Genomic DNA, 17069 nt, shown 5'->3' with positions numbered 1-17069 from the left:
AGATCTGGTGGTTATTTTGATGCAATCTAACCTCCCTGAATGCCTGTATGTACCCAAAGATTTGGAGACTGTTAGCAGAACCCAGGTATTCAGGTACCTGGTGTACTACAGTAACCCTTTCCCCTTTGGAGTTCCTGCTTTCAATCCTTAATTAGATCAGAAGTGGAAATTTTGCTTCAATGTCTCCAGGTTAGTCTCTAGTGGACACTAACTGCCTGATTATCATTGTCTCCCCAAGAGAAAGACAGGGTTGTAACAGAGATTCTCAAAATGAGAACAGAGCTGAAATGTTTTACTGAGATGCATTAATTTCCACGTAACTTTTATTGGAAGGTCTTTGTATTGGGGGTTGGGGGCATTTGGAAGAAGGGCAGAAGACAAATTATAGCTGGATAGGGTCCTGGGTAGGAGAGAAGACCCAGGCTTAAAGACCCTGCCCTGCTTGATTTGACAAGCGATGAAATAAAGGTCTCTGCTCTGAATCAGCCCAAGCAGGGATATGAACATCTCAGGCCCATGCCCAAAACACTGATATGCAAACAGTGACACAGTGGATTACAGGTAACCTTGTGGGTGGGCTGCTGATAAGAGGCAGAAACAGGTCTACAGCCCAATCTTTTGTTTGGTGGCACTTCAGAATACAAAAACAAACACCTGTCTGGCTCCCTGTGACAGCCCAACATAGATTCTTACCTACACCAGCTGGGGAGACTCTAGAGGTGGGAGGAGGGTGGCACTAAGGTTGGCAGCAGATCTTCTTGAATTTGCTGAGTTCTCCAAATTTCCCTCCAGGCTACACCCAATATTTATAGATGGCTAATATTCTAATAAATGATCTCTCATTGGTTTAATTTAAATTTTTTGTTTCACTGCAACTTTTAGAACTGGACTGAACCAGATCTCTGGTGGACTTGAAAGATGTCAGTTAGTTGGGATTTGTATTCTTGGAAAAATAAAAGAGAGGGTTTCATATCTCCTTTCCTTCCCCATTGTGGAATGCTTTTCAACACTGGACTGTTTCTTCTTTACCATAGTTGATGGTCTTCTCTGAAAAGGTTGCTTTGTTTTTACAAACATCTTAACAAACTTATATCTATTATAGCAAAATAACTAATACATTTGGTTACATCAATTATTATTACTAATATTTTAAGATAAAGCTATGATACAGTGCATTTGAATTATTTAATGTATGGCCTTCTTTCAGGCCTTGTGTTTTGTTTAATTGTATCTCATTACTTGGTTAGTTAGACGTATGGATGACTTCCTTTACTTTGCTGACCAAGTTAGTTGTTGCATCTGAAAACGTTCATGCTACCATCACTCAGAACCAGGCTTTGGGGCCTTCTGCTTAGCTACACTTCTGTAGCTTGTCCTAGGCTCCTTGAAAACAGCCAAAGCTGGCAACAGTACATGATTAGAAGCATTTGTGAAAACGATTGGAAGGTTTGTGTTTAACTTTTGTGCAAAATTTTAAACCTTCCAAGGTGCCACAAAATGGAATTGTCATTGTCTAGTCAGGCACAAAGCAAAGAGTACATGTGCAGAATCCAAAGTTAGAACTGCAGGGAGCAGAACTGCGCATCATTCGGCAGTGCTCTGTGGGGAAAGCTTAATGATGCTAGAGTTTAGCCAGTGTTATTTATCCACGACTTTCAGAAGCATCAAATTGCATGAATAAACCCCGAAGTGGATACACAGTGGTTTTATAACCATGGTTTTCAACCTTTTCAGAATCCAGGAACCTCTCTGTAACTTCTCTGAATTTAGCAGCACCCCATTTCAGAAACTATTTATTACAGTGCTTATCTCCTTTCACCCCACTCTGGTTCAGGCTCACTGCTCTGGGACCTAGAACTATTCATAGGAGAATCTCTGAACCCCGAGGACACTAGGACACAGGTACTGTATTTCCTTCCTCCCCAGTGTGGCTTAGGCTTAGGGGGCAAGTGTGGGCACCATCACTGCAGCTATTTTTTCTGTGACCCACACAGTGGCAACCAGAGCTACGTGCCTCCCATGCTCCCTCCTGTTGGCTCCGGGAGTGTGGGAGGTGTTGGGGGGGGAGGGGCAAGGGCAGGCTGGGTTGAAAGCATGCCTTGATGTCCCACATCTGCCTTCCTGCCTATGGCAGAGTGTAATGCTTGGAGTATTGGGGGACAGGGAGCAACTGTGGGTGCCACTTGTTTGCGGGATGCTGGGGGAGAGGAGGAGCTACTGCATGTACCTCCTTGCACAGGTATTGGGCACTGTGGTGCCCTAAAAGGCATCTTGTGGCACCCTAACGTGCTGGACACAATGGTTGAGAATCACTGTTCTGCTGGGTTTTGTTGATATGTGGCCTCATCTTTGCTGATATGTAGCCTCATACTGCAGGCGCTTATGGTTTTCCTAGGATAACTAGGATAGCACTGAGAGTCAATGTCTGCATTTTTTAATCATTAAGCCCATTGCCATATGGGTATATTTTGCTTGTTAAGGTAATACAAATTTGCATACTGGTCCAGATTGATTGATTGTAAGTTAAATGCAAGTGACAAGCAAAATACTAGTACAGTCTGTTAAATATGTGCACTACTAAAATAGCCTTTCTTTTCCAAATAGGTGTTTTTTAACACCAAGGGAACAAGTTAATGAGGTGAATACCATTGCCTAATTGCTTTTTTGTGGTTCTTGGGGATTCAGGCACATATCTGCACTTTAAACAGCTCATCTGAGGATTTTTTATATGCCTGGGGTGGAGGGAAGAGGCTCAGTGAAACCAAGGACTGGGATATAAATTCAAATCCCCCCTTATCAAATATGTATCCTTTGATCTAATAAGTAGGTTGAGTCTCGCCTGACTTCTCAGTGAAATGAAGAAGAAAATGTAATGCTGTTTAAAAAAATGCAGTTATTAAACTTGGATATCAGAATTCTCTTAGTTTCACATATTGGTTAACTGTTCTGTTACAGGATTTCCTTAATGACATAAACCATGGAATTAGTATCAAACTGCTTTTCCAGGTGGTATATGTAGTTCTTTATGTACGTACATTCTCACAGGTTGTTTTAAAGGTGCATCAGAATACAGTCTAATACAACTTACTAGTGACTAAAACTGAAAAGTAATTAGCAAAATATTGCTCATGATTTATCATGCTACAAATCACAGACCAAAACTTCAGGGGGGGGACATTCCTCTACTCCATGTGATTGACAGGTCTGGTTCTGCCCCCATGCTGCAAGCAGGCTGAATTAGTCATTGTAATGGATCTGTTGCTCCATTATTCAAAAAAAGACATTTTCAGCTAAACACAGATAAATTATCCTATTATTTTTTTCATAACATGATTACTTATTACTTTTGCTTTGTGGGTACAACTCGATGGAGAGTCTGTGGCTGTCATTCTCAGGAAAGAAGGAAATATTGTAGATTGTTGGGAACAATAATAGAAAGTAATTCATCTTACCTTTCTATCAGAAAAGTCATAGTTACCTTAATCTGTTGTTCAGAGTAATTTACCTGCTTACAGGGCACCTCTTACTTCATCAGTCTTGCACATTTTCACAGATCCTTTTTTTTCCAGGATGGCCCTTATTTTTACTTAAATTAGAAGGCCAATTGATTATCTCTCATGTAGACTTTGTTTTTCTCCCTTTTTGGCTTGGGGCTATGTAACATAGATCTTCTCTGTGAAGAGCAGTGTTTTCTGGTACTCTGTTGCTTTCCTCATCTGAACAATCTTGGCAAGAGGCTGTACAAGACTCAGTATTTTCGCTTGTCCTAGGATTTGTCAGACAGTTCTGTTTGTTATAGTACCTGCTGGCTTGCAACACCTGAGATCATTTTAAGGTTTTGTTTTCAAACAAATCCGAACATCATCATCTGTGTTTTGTATGCTTTGCAGTCAAACTATAAACCTGTATGCTGTAGGTGTAGGAAAAAGGAAGATGTTTGCACATGACTGTCCCCACATGACAGGCCAAGTCTCAGATTTCACTACAGAAGGCTTGCATATGTCTAATTCTGGCTTGAATTTGTGGTCGGGGCGGACATTGGGAAGTCTATAGCTATTCATTAAAGACGTTTACCTTTTAAGTCTCTACTGAATTTGGTGTCCAGCTGGAGACCTTATCCCCAGAGCTGGTCAAATATATCATTGCCAATGGTATTAATAGTGAGTATTGATGAATGTTTGTAGATGTGCTCCGGGGGGAGGGGGGTGATTTAATTACTGAGCCATGATAATTAAAAGCACTCGAGCATCACATGTATCAGCGTCCCTGTGCTGAAAAAATGGCAGTGGGGCACTGTGGACTAAACCTTATTTGACAAGCTTTAGTTCAAAGCACCATGCTTCCATTTGCAAGGCAGGAACACTGATATACGTGATGCTGGAGGCTTTTGGAGTGTGTTAATTTCCATGCTCCAGCAGACTCAGTTTAATCTGGTCTGGATTTACAGTGTGTTGGAGCAGCCTCCCTGCACATGTGTAAATGCCTAATATGTTTAAATTCAGAAAGTAGGGTTATGTAATTTGTTTTCATTATTCAACCCAGTTCTATGGTTTAAACCAGATGCATCAGAGAAACAGCCTGCAAAACTGTCATCAAACCCATGGGATAGCAAACTCCTAATTCAGTGGGGATGGCACCTGCCACCAAAATAAGGGTACGGAACCTCATTGGTGACATGTTTTCATGGTGACAGATGAACAATGACTGAATTAACTCCCATGATTCTCTGATGCTGCTTGCCCCACTGTCAGAGGTGGGTGCAAGTCTGATCCATGAGGAGACCCATGTTTCACATCTAGCCCAGGGAGCTCAGCAGAGTTTTATGCCCCTAGTTTAAGCAGTTATATTCTGTGAATTAGGATGGCTGCAGATTTCAGCATTTTTTCTCAAACAATTAACTGCGAACAATTTTTTCATTCTTTTTCCAACTGGATTTATATCCGGAGTAGAAATGCTCTTCTGTCACTATATCTGCAGAATCCAACAGCCACTGACTTGTAGCTGTTGCCCTTAGGGAGAGAGGGCAGAAATTATTGCACTGAATCCATTTCACTAAAAGAGATTGTGGTATCGGAAAGCTAGACCAGTGGCTGTGCAGCACAAAGAGCTAAGACTGGGCCAGTATTCTTAAGCAAATGCCCAAGCACTAATAAGCAAAAAGAGGTGCAGAAAAACACTGGCCATATACTGGAAACTGCTTTCTGTATAACAATTCTTGCATTTTTAATTCTGCCTTTCTGCAGTTTGGCATTTGTGTAAATTATACCTCTTTGAAGGCCTTTGTGTAATCTTGGTGAAGACTATGAAGACTAAGGTCTGTTGACCATGACATGAATATTATGTGTATTATAAATGCCTACAACATGGCTACAACCAAAAGCCCAGCTACATGGATAGATTGTACTAGCTCAGGTTCCCACCAATTCCGAAAGGGATTTAGTCAAAAGTAAATTGTTTGTAAAAATTCCCTTACTCCCAATCTATTAGTAATGCATGCTTTGGTGGAGAAAGGGGGCCTGGATCATAAAAGGGTATTATGAATGGACAGAGTGTTTGTTAAATAACATATTACTACAAGAGCAGGGCATCGTATTGAGGGTGGAGGAGCGAACGTTTATCGTATTTTCATACACCCCATCTGACTCCTAGGACATGCATGCAGAGTCCTAAGACATCTGAGCTCATCTGCTATGGGCATATCGACCTGATCCTATGCCACATATAAGACTTCTAGGTGCAGTCCTGTCCTATGCTGCTTTAAAAACCATTATTGCAAAAGGTGGATGGGTCTTTGAAGCTTTTTGTGACTTGTTTCATAAGGCTAACAAAGGGGAGAGGCATTAATGGCTTTTTAGGGACTCAAACAGGGGGGGAAAAGCGTTGCACTTAGATGCTTAGATGCCTACGTGCCATTTAAATGCCAACTAGGTGGAATGGGATCAGTCCCACACTGCAGCGTATGTTTATAGTAGAGTGACGAGATTTGTTTAACAGATGGCTGATCGGGATTGTCTTTGTTGGCTCTGTTGACCTTTATTGTAAGTTGCCGTGGGATAGTTGTCTGATTAGATGACCCTATAAATATCCATTATACTGTGGGAATGTTATTACAAAAATGAATATTACACAAACAGTTTGTCTTCTCATTTTGTGGAGGATGTGTGTGGTGGGCTTACAAACGGAGAACTCTTCTCAACATACTTACACCTGCTGCTCTGACCAGTCTAGCTGAAGAAAGAGCCTATCAAATGTTTTAAGTTATTGCTAGGAGACCATGCTGTCCTGATGTGTGCAGTGCAATAATTTTGATAAGCCTACAGTCCAAGGGCTGCCTAGTGTTATAGCAGCGGCTTGTGAACTGTCAATGGAGGGGGCAGAATTTAAGGCTGACCTTGCATGGTGAGCTGGGAGGATGTGGGGAGCATCTGGTGTAAGGGTACACAGAACTTGGGGCCTGGGAGTACTTCTGACTAATGCTTTAGCTAGCATCTATGGCATTTGCAGGGAGTCACATCCTTCTAAGTTTGAGGATTTCTGCAACACAGAGCCCAAAGAGGTGGAGATGAAGTAATGGGGAAAGAGACAGGAATGTCTCCTTGGAGGAATTCATCAAAAAGGCAGTGTATGATATTTTCCTAACCATAACAGTGTCAGTTTTCTATGTTGGGTATTTTGCTGGTGAGGTGGAAGACGCTTTCCACTCTCAGTTGTCTGAATAAAAACCACAGGGTATTGTGTTCCTTTTCTGAAGATCTCTCTTCATCCCTTTCAGAAAAGTAATTTTATATTCAGTGAGCCAAGTAGTCCTGATACCAAAGAAGAGGGATTTCTGTTTAAAATCTATGCTAAGCTTGGCCCAGTGGATTTTTGCCAGCTAGTCTGGGGGTTTGGGGTGTGGGGCGGCAGGGGTAACTGCTTTGCATAAGAACATTTTTGGCTATCGGTTTTGTCTTGTTCCTTTACTAAGCTGCTTTTGCATCCTCTTTATGCGCTTTCTGACTCCTCATGGGCTCTCCCTGTTCTCAGCAGTACGAAATAACTTCTACCACTAGTTCAGCCAAACTGAAATGTAGACGTGATGCTTCTTCAGATTTCTAGAAAAAAAAATCTATCTTTGTTTGTTGTTTTTTCTTTTCACCTTGCAGGAAAGCAATCTCCAGGTCAGGCCTCCAGCACTTGGCCCCTGTGCATTCCCTCAACATCGCAGTCTCCAATGGGCCCGTGAAGGAGCCACGAACAGCACTAGAATGGACTGTAGGTGTTTGTTTATATGGCAATTTATTTGAACAGTATCTTCTGCCAGTGCTCTCACCCTTCATTTATTTGTGTGTGGATCGTCATCAGCAATCTCTCAATTCAAGGGTGATCTCTACTATGGCTCATTGATGAGTCTTGAGGTGTCTTAAGAATGTGGATAAATTAGGTGCAGTAAGAGGGCTGATGTTGGCTACGTTAGGTCTGGTCATTATGATGTGCTGAGAAGTCAAACCTTGTTCCAGCAGAGTGCATAAGCATGTGAATAGTCCCTTTAATCAGCAGGACTGCATGTGTTTAAAGTTAAGCATGTAGCTATATCCTTTATGGGCTGCTTGCTCAAGTGCTCAGCATCTGATAGGATCAAGCCCTCACACAGACAACAAGGTGTGTGTTGTGTGTGTGAGAGATTTTTCTTTCCTTTGGAACCTGTTTTTTTGCTTTAGGTAGAGATAATCTATATATCAAGACTGGATGGCTTTTTCAATGGTGTTCTCTGTCCCAGCCACAACTGCTGAGGCTAATGATTAAATTAGGTGATCTCACCGGTCCCCTCTGACCTTAAAATCTGTAGGTGAGCATAGAGAAGGGTGTTAAAAAGTTGAATTGCCCCAGAGTTTTAGAGAGCCAAAGGAAAATCCAAAGGTATTGGATTTACAAACACTTAGATCTTGTTCTTCAGGAAACCTTTAGAACCTAATCAGGAAGGGGCTTAAACACCCACTTTTCTTTAATCCCAAATCCTGTCCTGTTGATGTCAGTGGGACTGCTCAGATAATTTATTAGACACGGACAAACGTCAGTGTCTTCCTGAATTGTAGTTTAAATCATAGCTTCACTCTTGAAACATAGCATTGTACAACGCACACCTGCTCAGATGACTGCTCATATAACCCCCTGTGAAAGTATGCCAGTGGAACTCATAGCTGTAGGCAGGTGTTACATGCAGAATATTTTTGAAAGGTTATTTGGATTAATTTGTGTCATGCTTGGAAAGGACATTTTTGCAACTAGTCTCTCTGCCTTCATTACCACAAGACAGTATTAACAATGTCTACAGCAGCCCCATCAGTTTTGGCCAAACTTTCCTTTAGTATTTCTCTTGAGGGTAATTCAGAGACCTTCTGTGTCACATATTGCAGTATCTAACTGATATCGTGGCCAAAATGTATTGCTTAAACTGGTAGAATAAATGTTTCTTTCCTTATGTGTCCATGGTGATACCTGAAAATAATCCCCTGTCCATGTTCTTCATTATTATTAACGCCACGCGGGATATTTGCGGTTGTCATATTAGAAGTAGTACTACTTGGGACTCAGGAATCCTGAGTTCTATTTTAAGCTCTGCCATCGGCTTCCTGGATGAGGTCAGGTGAGTTGCTTCACCTGAATGTCCCTCCGTTTTCCTATTTTGAAAAATGGGGAAAATTTTACTTACTCCCTGTCAGATACACTGATAAAGTGCCAGGTTGTGGTAGAGGTTTCCTTTCTTTCCTCACGTGTGTAAAAATTCTTAGCTTCATTGGTCTCACACAGTCACATTTTTTAAACTTTTATGCCTTTTGTCACCCTTTGGCTTGTCTCTAATTTTCTGAGGCAAGAGATTTTGTACTATAGGATAGGGGTTGGCAACTTATGGCCTGTGGGCCAGATCCAACTTGTGGAGACTTTGGATGCAGCCTGGAGCTATGGCTTTGGTGGCTTTTGGTGGTGGTGGGGATTCTCCCTGCACTGCACTGCAGTCTACCACCAGGGGCTCTGGTGAAGAGGGAGCTCTGTCCATGCTGTGCCGCAGTTGAATGGCATGGACTCTGGTGGAAGGGGGCTTTCACTGCACCACAGCTGTGTGGTGGGGGAAAGCAGTGGTGGTAATCAGGTCCTATTGCCTGCCTTCCTCCCTCCAACTTGAGCTGTGTCATTTTGCACCCCCATGGGAAAGGCATCCTGTGTTATAAAAGCAACCCCAAAGATGTCCTGTGTGCATTCTCCCAAAAGCTTATGCATCATTACCACCTATGATACCAGCTACCATTGTCCAGTTATTAAATGTTTCAATAAGTGCCTTTGTGCTTCTTATCATGCTGCCCCTAAGACATGGGAGAAACTACCCATAAACTGTAAACCCACTTCATTATTCTTCCTTGATCCTTTCTTAAAACTCTCCCTTTTTTGATGCTTCCAGAAAACTAGTCAGTAGCTCCTGGTGCACAGATACCTCTACTGATCACGCTGGCCAACATTGTCTTATGGTTTCATGCTGCTCTCTGTCTGCATCCATTTGTTGTCTCACTTTTATTTTAGAAGCAGGGGTCATCTTTCTATTTGGTGCTTGTGTGGTCTATAACTAGGGCTCCTAAGTACTACAGTAATACAAATTGCACATAATAGTATACAGCGCATGTCTCTGAAATATATATTGTTTGAAGGGATATTCACATAGCTCTAAAGCTGTATGACGCACATCCTTTAAAACAGTGGTTCTCAACCGTTTTTGTACCAGGATCCATTTGTAAATGTTGATGGCAGTTCCAACGCTCAGCCCCCAGCCCTGCTGGTACCACTCACTCCTGACCCATAGCTCCCTGTCTCTGCTATTGACCCTTAGTCCCAAGCCACAGACACCTGGCCCTGCTGGTGCCCCTCACTCCCGACTCACAGTCCTCTGCCCCTCCATGCCATGCTGGTGCCCATCACTCCCAACCCGCAGTCCCCTGCCTCCCCCCAGCACTGCTGGAGGAGACCCCCTATCCCGCTCAGGTTGGAGTACAGTGGTTGCAGTGGCTCCAGCTCATGTGGACAGCAGTGGAGTGAGTCCAGCCCTGGCATTGGCTAGAGGGAGGAGGAGGAGAGGCCTGTGGTACCATCCCCTGCCCTGGGCTGGGGTTCCCATGCTACGCTAGGCAACCTGGTCACAGCCCTTCCTGCCCCCCCAAGCAGTGTCTCTGGATTGCCCTGCCCCTGCGAGTATGGGCATCTGTCTTGGTGCCACTGGCTCAGCCACCTAGCTCTCTCCCACTCCCTTCCCTCCTGCCCCCCTGCCCTGATGCAGCCTTGGCACCCAGCCATCTTCCCCCAGTGCTGGCAGGCACATGTTCCCACCTCGCATACCCATCCCCTCCACACTCACACACCCCTAGACACCCAAGCCCTGGACCTCCAGCCTCCACTCCCCATACATTCACTTGCATCTAGCTGCTGGGGCTGCTCCCATGACCCTTCCTGGCTGCATACCGGCCATGTGTGTGTGCACATGCATGTGCACATGCATGTGCACCTGCTGCCTCCAATCGCTCCAAGCAATTGTTTACAGGCTCTGGAAGGGGGAAACTCATGTTTTCCTGAATTTTTCTGGGACTTGCTCACAACCCTTTCAAACCTTCTTGTGACCCACTTTTGGGTTACAACCCATGGGTTGAAAAACACAGCTTTAAAAGGGCCCTTGAGGAACCTATGAACATGCAGGCTGAAGCTTGCATCCTTTGAAATAAGTATCAAAATTCAGGTTTGGACTCTTAGGTGAATGGACAGTTGTTGTTTTAATCCTCTGCTGCATGATGTACATATTTATGGAAAAGTCCTGTATAGCTGAACAGCAATTAACCCTATAGGAACTACTGGACAAATAATAGATTTATACTGATATTACTCTAAAAAACATCAAATTTAACAGAGGATGATAAAATACTCCTATGATTTTGTTTTCACCCCATGCCCTCATTATAATATGGTTTGGCAGGATTATTGTATTTTCTTATATACAAGATGCCCCCCAAGTAAGACATGTACCTTCTTTTGAGAAGGCAGAATGAAGAAAAAAAGATTTCTCTGGAGTCATGGCTAAATTCTGACTGCATGGAGCAGGGGCAGGGTCTGCTTATCGGCATTGCTCGCTCTTCCCTTCCTACTCAGTCAAAAGCTAGATGTTTAACCCTGTCACAGTTGCTGCCAATTTGGCAGTGGCTGTGATGAGGTTAAACCTCTAGCTTTTGGCTAAGCAGTAAAGATAGGGTGATTGATGCTGAACATGGGACTGCCCTCCTCCATGTGTCTGGGATGGAGGAAGATGTGGCAGCCATTCCAGTGCTCCTATACCTCCATTCCAACATAGATATCAGGTTCCTCTCTTAAAACATGTTCCTCAGTTTTGGATGGCTAATTTCTGGGATCAGAGGTATGTGGTATGCGATATATACAAGACAGATTTAAAATGTCATATATAAACTCGAATCCCACTGGCATTCGCTAATTGCAACACTGGTCCTGATGAATGCATTTCTTTTCCATATGAATGCCCTGCCTTCTAAATTATCATTTCATATCCTAATTTGTACACCAAATTATGTCTCTTCCCATTAAACTTTCTGCAAGACTAAGTCTTGTAATTGGGAACTAAGTATGCGAAGGCATACATCATCAGATGTTCACATAAGGAAGGAGAGCCCTTGGGTATGTATGTTCCATTGCCCATTTAAACCAGCCTACTCTTTAGTAGTTATTGCAACAAATAGTAGTGACTCCCTAAATTTTTCATACAGTTAAAAATCACTGACATTTTACACAGAAACGGTCTGAAGGAATATTTTTATGATTAATGATCATATTTGTTGCTTCTCCTTCAGCAATGTTTTTTCTTCTGAGAGAATTCCTTGAAGAGAGATTTTTTTCAAGATGGTTGTGATCTCTCATTCTCAAAGGGAATGAGGCTACTGTAGCTTAACAAACATGCTCCCCTTCCCCCTTTTAAATGGCTGTTACCCTCTGTTGCTTCCAAATGGAGTGAAACTAAAATGCCTTAGGTTAAGACAATAGCCTTTGGCAGTATAGGGAAGTTACCATCTTGGCTTCACTCATCCATGTTGAAGAATGTTATTATGCAGCTTCCACTTAAAGATATACTTTTAAACTTTTAAGTACTCAATGCTGTTTTTATCTCAGTCTTCACAGGGTAGGTCAGCTTCCAGACTATAGCACTGGCAGCACAGTTTGGGGAGGAGGTGAGCAGCCAACAATGGTGAAAGAACAGGTTAGGGACTATTTAGAAAGGCTGAATGTGGACAAGTCCATGGGACCAGACATGATGCACCTGAGGGTGCTAAGGGAGATGGCTGATGTGATTGCAGAGCCACTGGCTGTTATCTTTGAAAACTCATAGCAGGAAGAAGGAGGATCTGGGGAACTAGAGACCAGTCAGCCTCACCTCAGTCCTTGGAAAAGTTATGGAGTAGGTCCCCCAGGAATCCATTAGTGAGCACATGGAGGATGCCTGGGGTGGCATGGGCGCTAAGGCATTTTGTTAACTGCCCAGAGGTTGCAAGTTCAAGGCCATAATGGAAGTGCTAATGGCACAGCCCTGTCAGATTCTAATGAATCTACAAATTTTAAATACTGTATCGCACAAGGACACAAGAAAGGAAAGCGGAGAAGGTGATTAGGAATAGTCAGCATGGAGTCACCAATGGCAAATCATGTCTGATCAAACTGATCGTCTTCTTTAACGTAACTGGCTCTGTGGATGTGGGGAGAGCAGTGGATGTGATATACCTTGACTTTAGCAAGGCTTTTGACATGCTGTCCCACAACATTCTTCAAGCAGGCTAAGGAAGTACAGGTTAGATGAATGGACTGTAAAATGGATAGAAAACAGGCTGGATCATAGGACTCAAAGGGTTTTAATCAATGACTTGATACTGGATGCCCACTAGACATCAAGTGGAGTGCCCCAGGGGTCAGTCCTGGGGCCAGTTGTGTTTAATATCTTCAACAACCGGGAAGATGGCATAGAGTGCACCCTCAGCACGTTTGCAGATTACACCAGGCTGGAGGAATTAGCAGGTATGCAGGAAGATATAGCTAGGATTCAGAGAGACCTCAACAAATTGGAGGGTTGGATCAAAAGTAATTTCATGAGATCCAGTAAGGACAAGTGCAAAGTCCTGCACTTAAAGATGAAATAATCCCGTGCACCAGAATAGGCTGGGGACTGACTGGTAAAGCAGCAGCTGTGCAGAAAAGGACATGGGGGTTCCAGTTTAAACTGGATATAAGCCAACAGTGTGCCCTTGTTGCAAAGAAAACCTATGGCGTACTGGTCTGCATTAGTAGGAGGGTTGCCAACCTATCGAAGGAAGAGATATTTCCCTGTATTAGGCACTGGTGAGCCCACCTCTGGAATAGTGTGTCCAGTTTTGGGCTCCTCACTACAGAAAGGAGGTAGACAAATTGGAGAGAGTCTGAGAGAGAGCATTGAAAATGGTTAGGGGGTTGGGGCACATGACTTACTAGGAGAAGCTGATGGAACTGGACTTTAGTGTGAAGAAGAGAAGGCTGGAGGGTGGGGGCGGTTAATAGCCGTCTTCATCTATCTGAAGGGGGTTCCAAAGAGGATGGAGCTAGACTGTTCTCAGTGGTGGCAAATGACAAAACAAGGAAGTTACAGTGAGGGAAGTTTAGTTTAGATATTAGGAAAAACTTTCCCATGAGGAGGGTAATAAAAGCACTGGAACAGGTTACTTGGACAGGTGGTGGAATCTCCATCCTTGGAGGCTTTTAAGACCCGGCTAGACAAAGACTTGACTGGGATGATTTAGTTGGGGCTGGTCCTACTTTGAGCAGGGGGTTGGACTACATGACCTCCTGAGGTCCCTTGCAGCCCTCATTTTCTATTATTTTATGATTGTATATGTGTATGCAGACTGATATGTGTGACAAAGGACAGGGAGATTCAACCTTCCCAGCTGTGGCTGTGTTGAATAGCTCTGTAGTGAAGGGAAGCAGCCACAGCATCTTGATGGATCTGGCCCTGAAAGTTAAAATTAAAATAATTGTTTAAGGTGGATACAACGTATCTTCAAATTGTTAAATATTTAATATGGTAACGCAGCTTTGGGTTTCTTTTTTAATCACATGTGACGTTTGTAAATGGTTTTTGTTTGTTTTCTAATGTAAATTCCCAAACAAAAACTGCGGAAATGGAGATAAGGCTGAGAATACATATCAGCAGTTTAAGGGTAACAGTATTGCAGGGGCTTTGTAACTGCCCCTCAACTAGAAGAAGCCAAAGGTAAGAGTTAACTATGGCAAGATGAAAAGGAGCAGCCAGTGCACCCAAACAACTTTATCTCTGCCAGGTATTGACACTATAAAAAAGGAAAAATGGAAAAAAAAATAGATTTTAAAAAATGGATTTAATTTAATCTAGAATTATAAATTGAGATGTGCACAAATAATTTCTGTATCTTTATTTCATGATGTCATGATAGGGCTGATTTGATAATTGGCTTAATTTATCTACCTCATATATTTGAACATTCCCCCCCCCTTTAAATGGCTTATTTAGAAATCCTTTTATAATACTATGAAAGTTCACCCCCGATGGGAAAGTTTCATTCTCATGGTTACAGGCCATGTTATATCTCACTTTGAACTGAATGTTCAGCCAGCTGGATGATCTGATTGGCTGAATATCCACGGCTCCTTGATGCCACAGATTAAATAACACAGGCTAGTTTGCATTGCCTTTGAAACCATTCTGGCTGCAGCTTGTGGAAGTAGCCAAAGGACTTTAGGAAAACAGTAAGCCTGCTTTGTTTCCTTCAGCATTTTGGGGTACTTCTTAAGGCACAAACCAAATTTAGCAAGCTGAAAAATGTGAACAGTGGTTATGGCCAAATGCATATAATTACGATATTGCCCATAAACTCTGCTCTATGAATCTGTTTGCCTTCAGCTTGGAGCACAGCATGCATATGTGTTTTCCCATATGCAAAAAACAATCTGCATGCTAAAAAGAACCTTGCTTTCTATGAAGGTAGTACAAAACAAGAACAAACAAGTGGAAGGTCCTCCTCACCTGAGGAACTGGAGCAGCAGGTATCTGTTACAACAATAGAAGCTACCTCTGCTACACTGTGGGGAAGGGCGGGGATTTTCTCTCCATTTACAGGATAAGTAAAAAAGATCCGTACAGATACAAATTCCATATACCTACTATGGACAAAGCAGAGCTCCAGCTTTCTTTGCACAATGACGCGTAAACACCAAGCAACAAAATGTTAAGCAGGAGGTTTTTGCCTTTTCCCAAATTGTAAATAGAATTTATTCCTGCCTTATTCCCATGTGTTATCCATTCAGAGTGAAGATATGTATGCTAAACTTTGAATGTTGGACATTGTTGGGGAAGAGGGACAGGACAGATTGACATGGATATGGCCAGCTTACAAACTCTTTCCATTAGCATGCACTCTGTACCACTGTGAGAGATCAGATACTGGGTTACATGTGGTCTGACCCACTATAGCATTTATTTTGTTCTTATATGAACCAAGCCAGCCAAAATCAGTGAATACAAAACAACTCAAACAAGACAAATTATTAATTAAGAGTCTGCTTGAATCAATCTTCAGGATAAAAATATCTGTGTGTAGAAATATAGTAATTTGGACTTGCTGTCCTTTGTGGTCTATGTTATGCAGAAGGTTGGGATAGATAAACATATTTGCACATTTTAATTTTAAAATCTATGGGTCTGATTTTGTTTTCATTGTCCTGAATCTTATGGAAAAGGCCCAGCTGCAAATTTTTAGGCAGGGATGCTGATCTGTTGAAATCAGAACGTGTTCCAGGAACAGTTCTTGTCCAAATTTATGAAAAGATGGGATTGAAACATTTTGTTTGAATAAAGTCAAAGCACTTTTGTTCACTTTACCCTGCCGACTTTTGTATTATATTTTACTACAGTTTATGTTGTGTTGTATAGTATAAAAGTCAACATGATACTTTTTGACTTTATTGAAAGAAAATGGTTCAATAAGACAGTTTCAATCAAGTTTCAGTTATTTTTGGAAATTTTGTTTCACAGGAAATTTCAACATTTTGTTCTGATTCAGGATTAAAGGAAAATGTGGAATGTTGAAATATTTGGTAGAACTTCAAGAGCTTTGACCAACTCTGTTGTGAAGTCAGTTACCCCAGTGGAAAGTGAGTGCCAGAGTGGGTATAAATGCTTCCAGGTCAGAATGGTAACATGATATATCTATTTTGCTAAGATTTAAATGACCCCACAAGACACAAGGGAACCAAATTTTAATGTCAGAAAGTGTCATTATGACCACCCAATTTGTATTTTGGTATAATATGATCTATAAAATGCAAAAAAGTCCAGTTTTTAAATTTATACTTCTATTATAAATTCAGGCCATATGAATCTCTGACCCATTCAGGAACAACAAAGAACAAAATCTCAATTGGTCTTAACTGGGTTATGGAAATAGGCCACTTTCTCTTTAGAAACCTTGAATAGAAAGTCATGGGGAAACAATGCGAATGAAAAAAGGTTTTAATCTATTTTGCTTCTTTTTATGGACTTCTGATTCCTGATTAAAAATGATGTCCCAGGAGCTGTGTGCTTTCTTGCCTGGCTTGCTAAACTTATTCTCCCAAAGCACATGCTTTTATAATCTACATGATTTAGATTTATAATCTAGGTCATCATATGAACCATGATTTGTTGTTTGCCATTAGTTACTTTAGCAAAGAAAGTGTCTTATTAGAATACTGTCTTTGACAAATTTCTACTTATCCAGTGTGGAAATATCACTTGTTCTGTTGTCTCATTGTTTCATTTAGTTCCCCATAAACTGGGCAGGGAATTGAATTTCAGGCATTGCAGGATGGAGAGATAATCACCTTCATTAGAATACCAGAAGCCCGGCTGCTTCTAGGAGGTGGTGAGGAGGCCATAAGTTACTACACTGATGTCTGCAGAGCTCTAGCCCAGCTTGTTGCTGGCCATGGGTGCACGTGTTCCTCCCGGCAGA

At 42.1% G+C, this 17069-nt stretch overlaps 1 protein-coding gene across 1 annotated transcript in view; it reads left to right on the top strand.

Annotated features, from left to right (window-relative positions):
- Positions 1–7138: 7138 nt before the first annotated feature.
- Positions 7139–17069, top strand: part of DGKI (diacylglycerol kinase iota) — a 199998-nt gene continuing 190067 nt past the window's right edge. The window contains exon 1 of the mRNA XM_019544663.1: positions 7139–7254. The gene's annotated coding sequence lies outside the window, so the exon portion shown is untranslated. The remainder of the gene's footprint in view (positions 7255–17069) is intronic.

This window comes from Crocodylus porosus, unplaced genomic scaffold (genome assembly GCF_001723895.1).
Source record: "Crocodylus porosus isolate Cpor-Errol unplaced genomic scaffold, CroPor_comp1, whole genome shotgun sequence".
Taxonomy (NCBI): Eukaryota; Metazoa; Chordata; order Crocodylia; family Crocodylidae; genus Crocodylus; species Crocodylus porosus.
The sequence above is the reverse complement of the archived record's forward strand: the minus strand, read 5'-3'. Positions and strand labels throughout refer to the sequence as shown.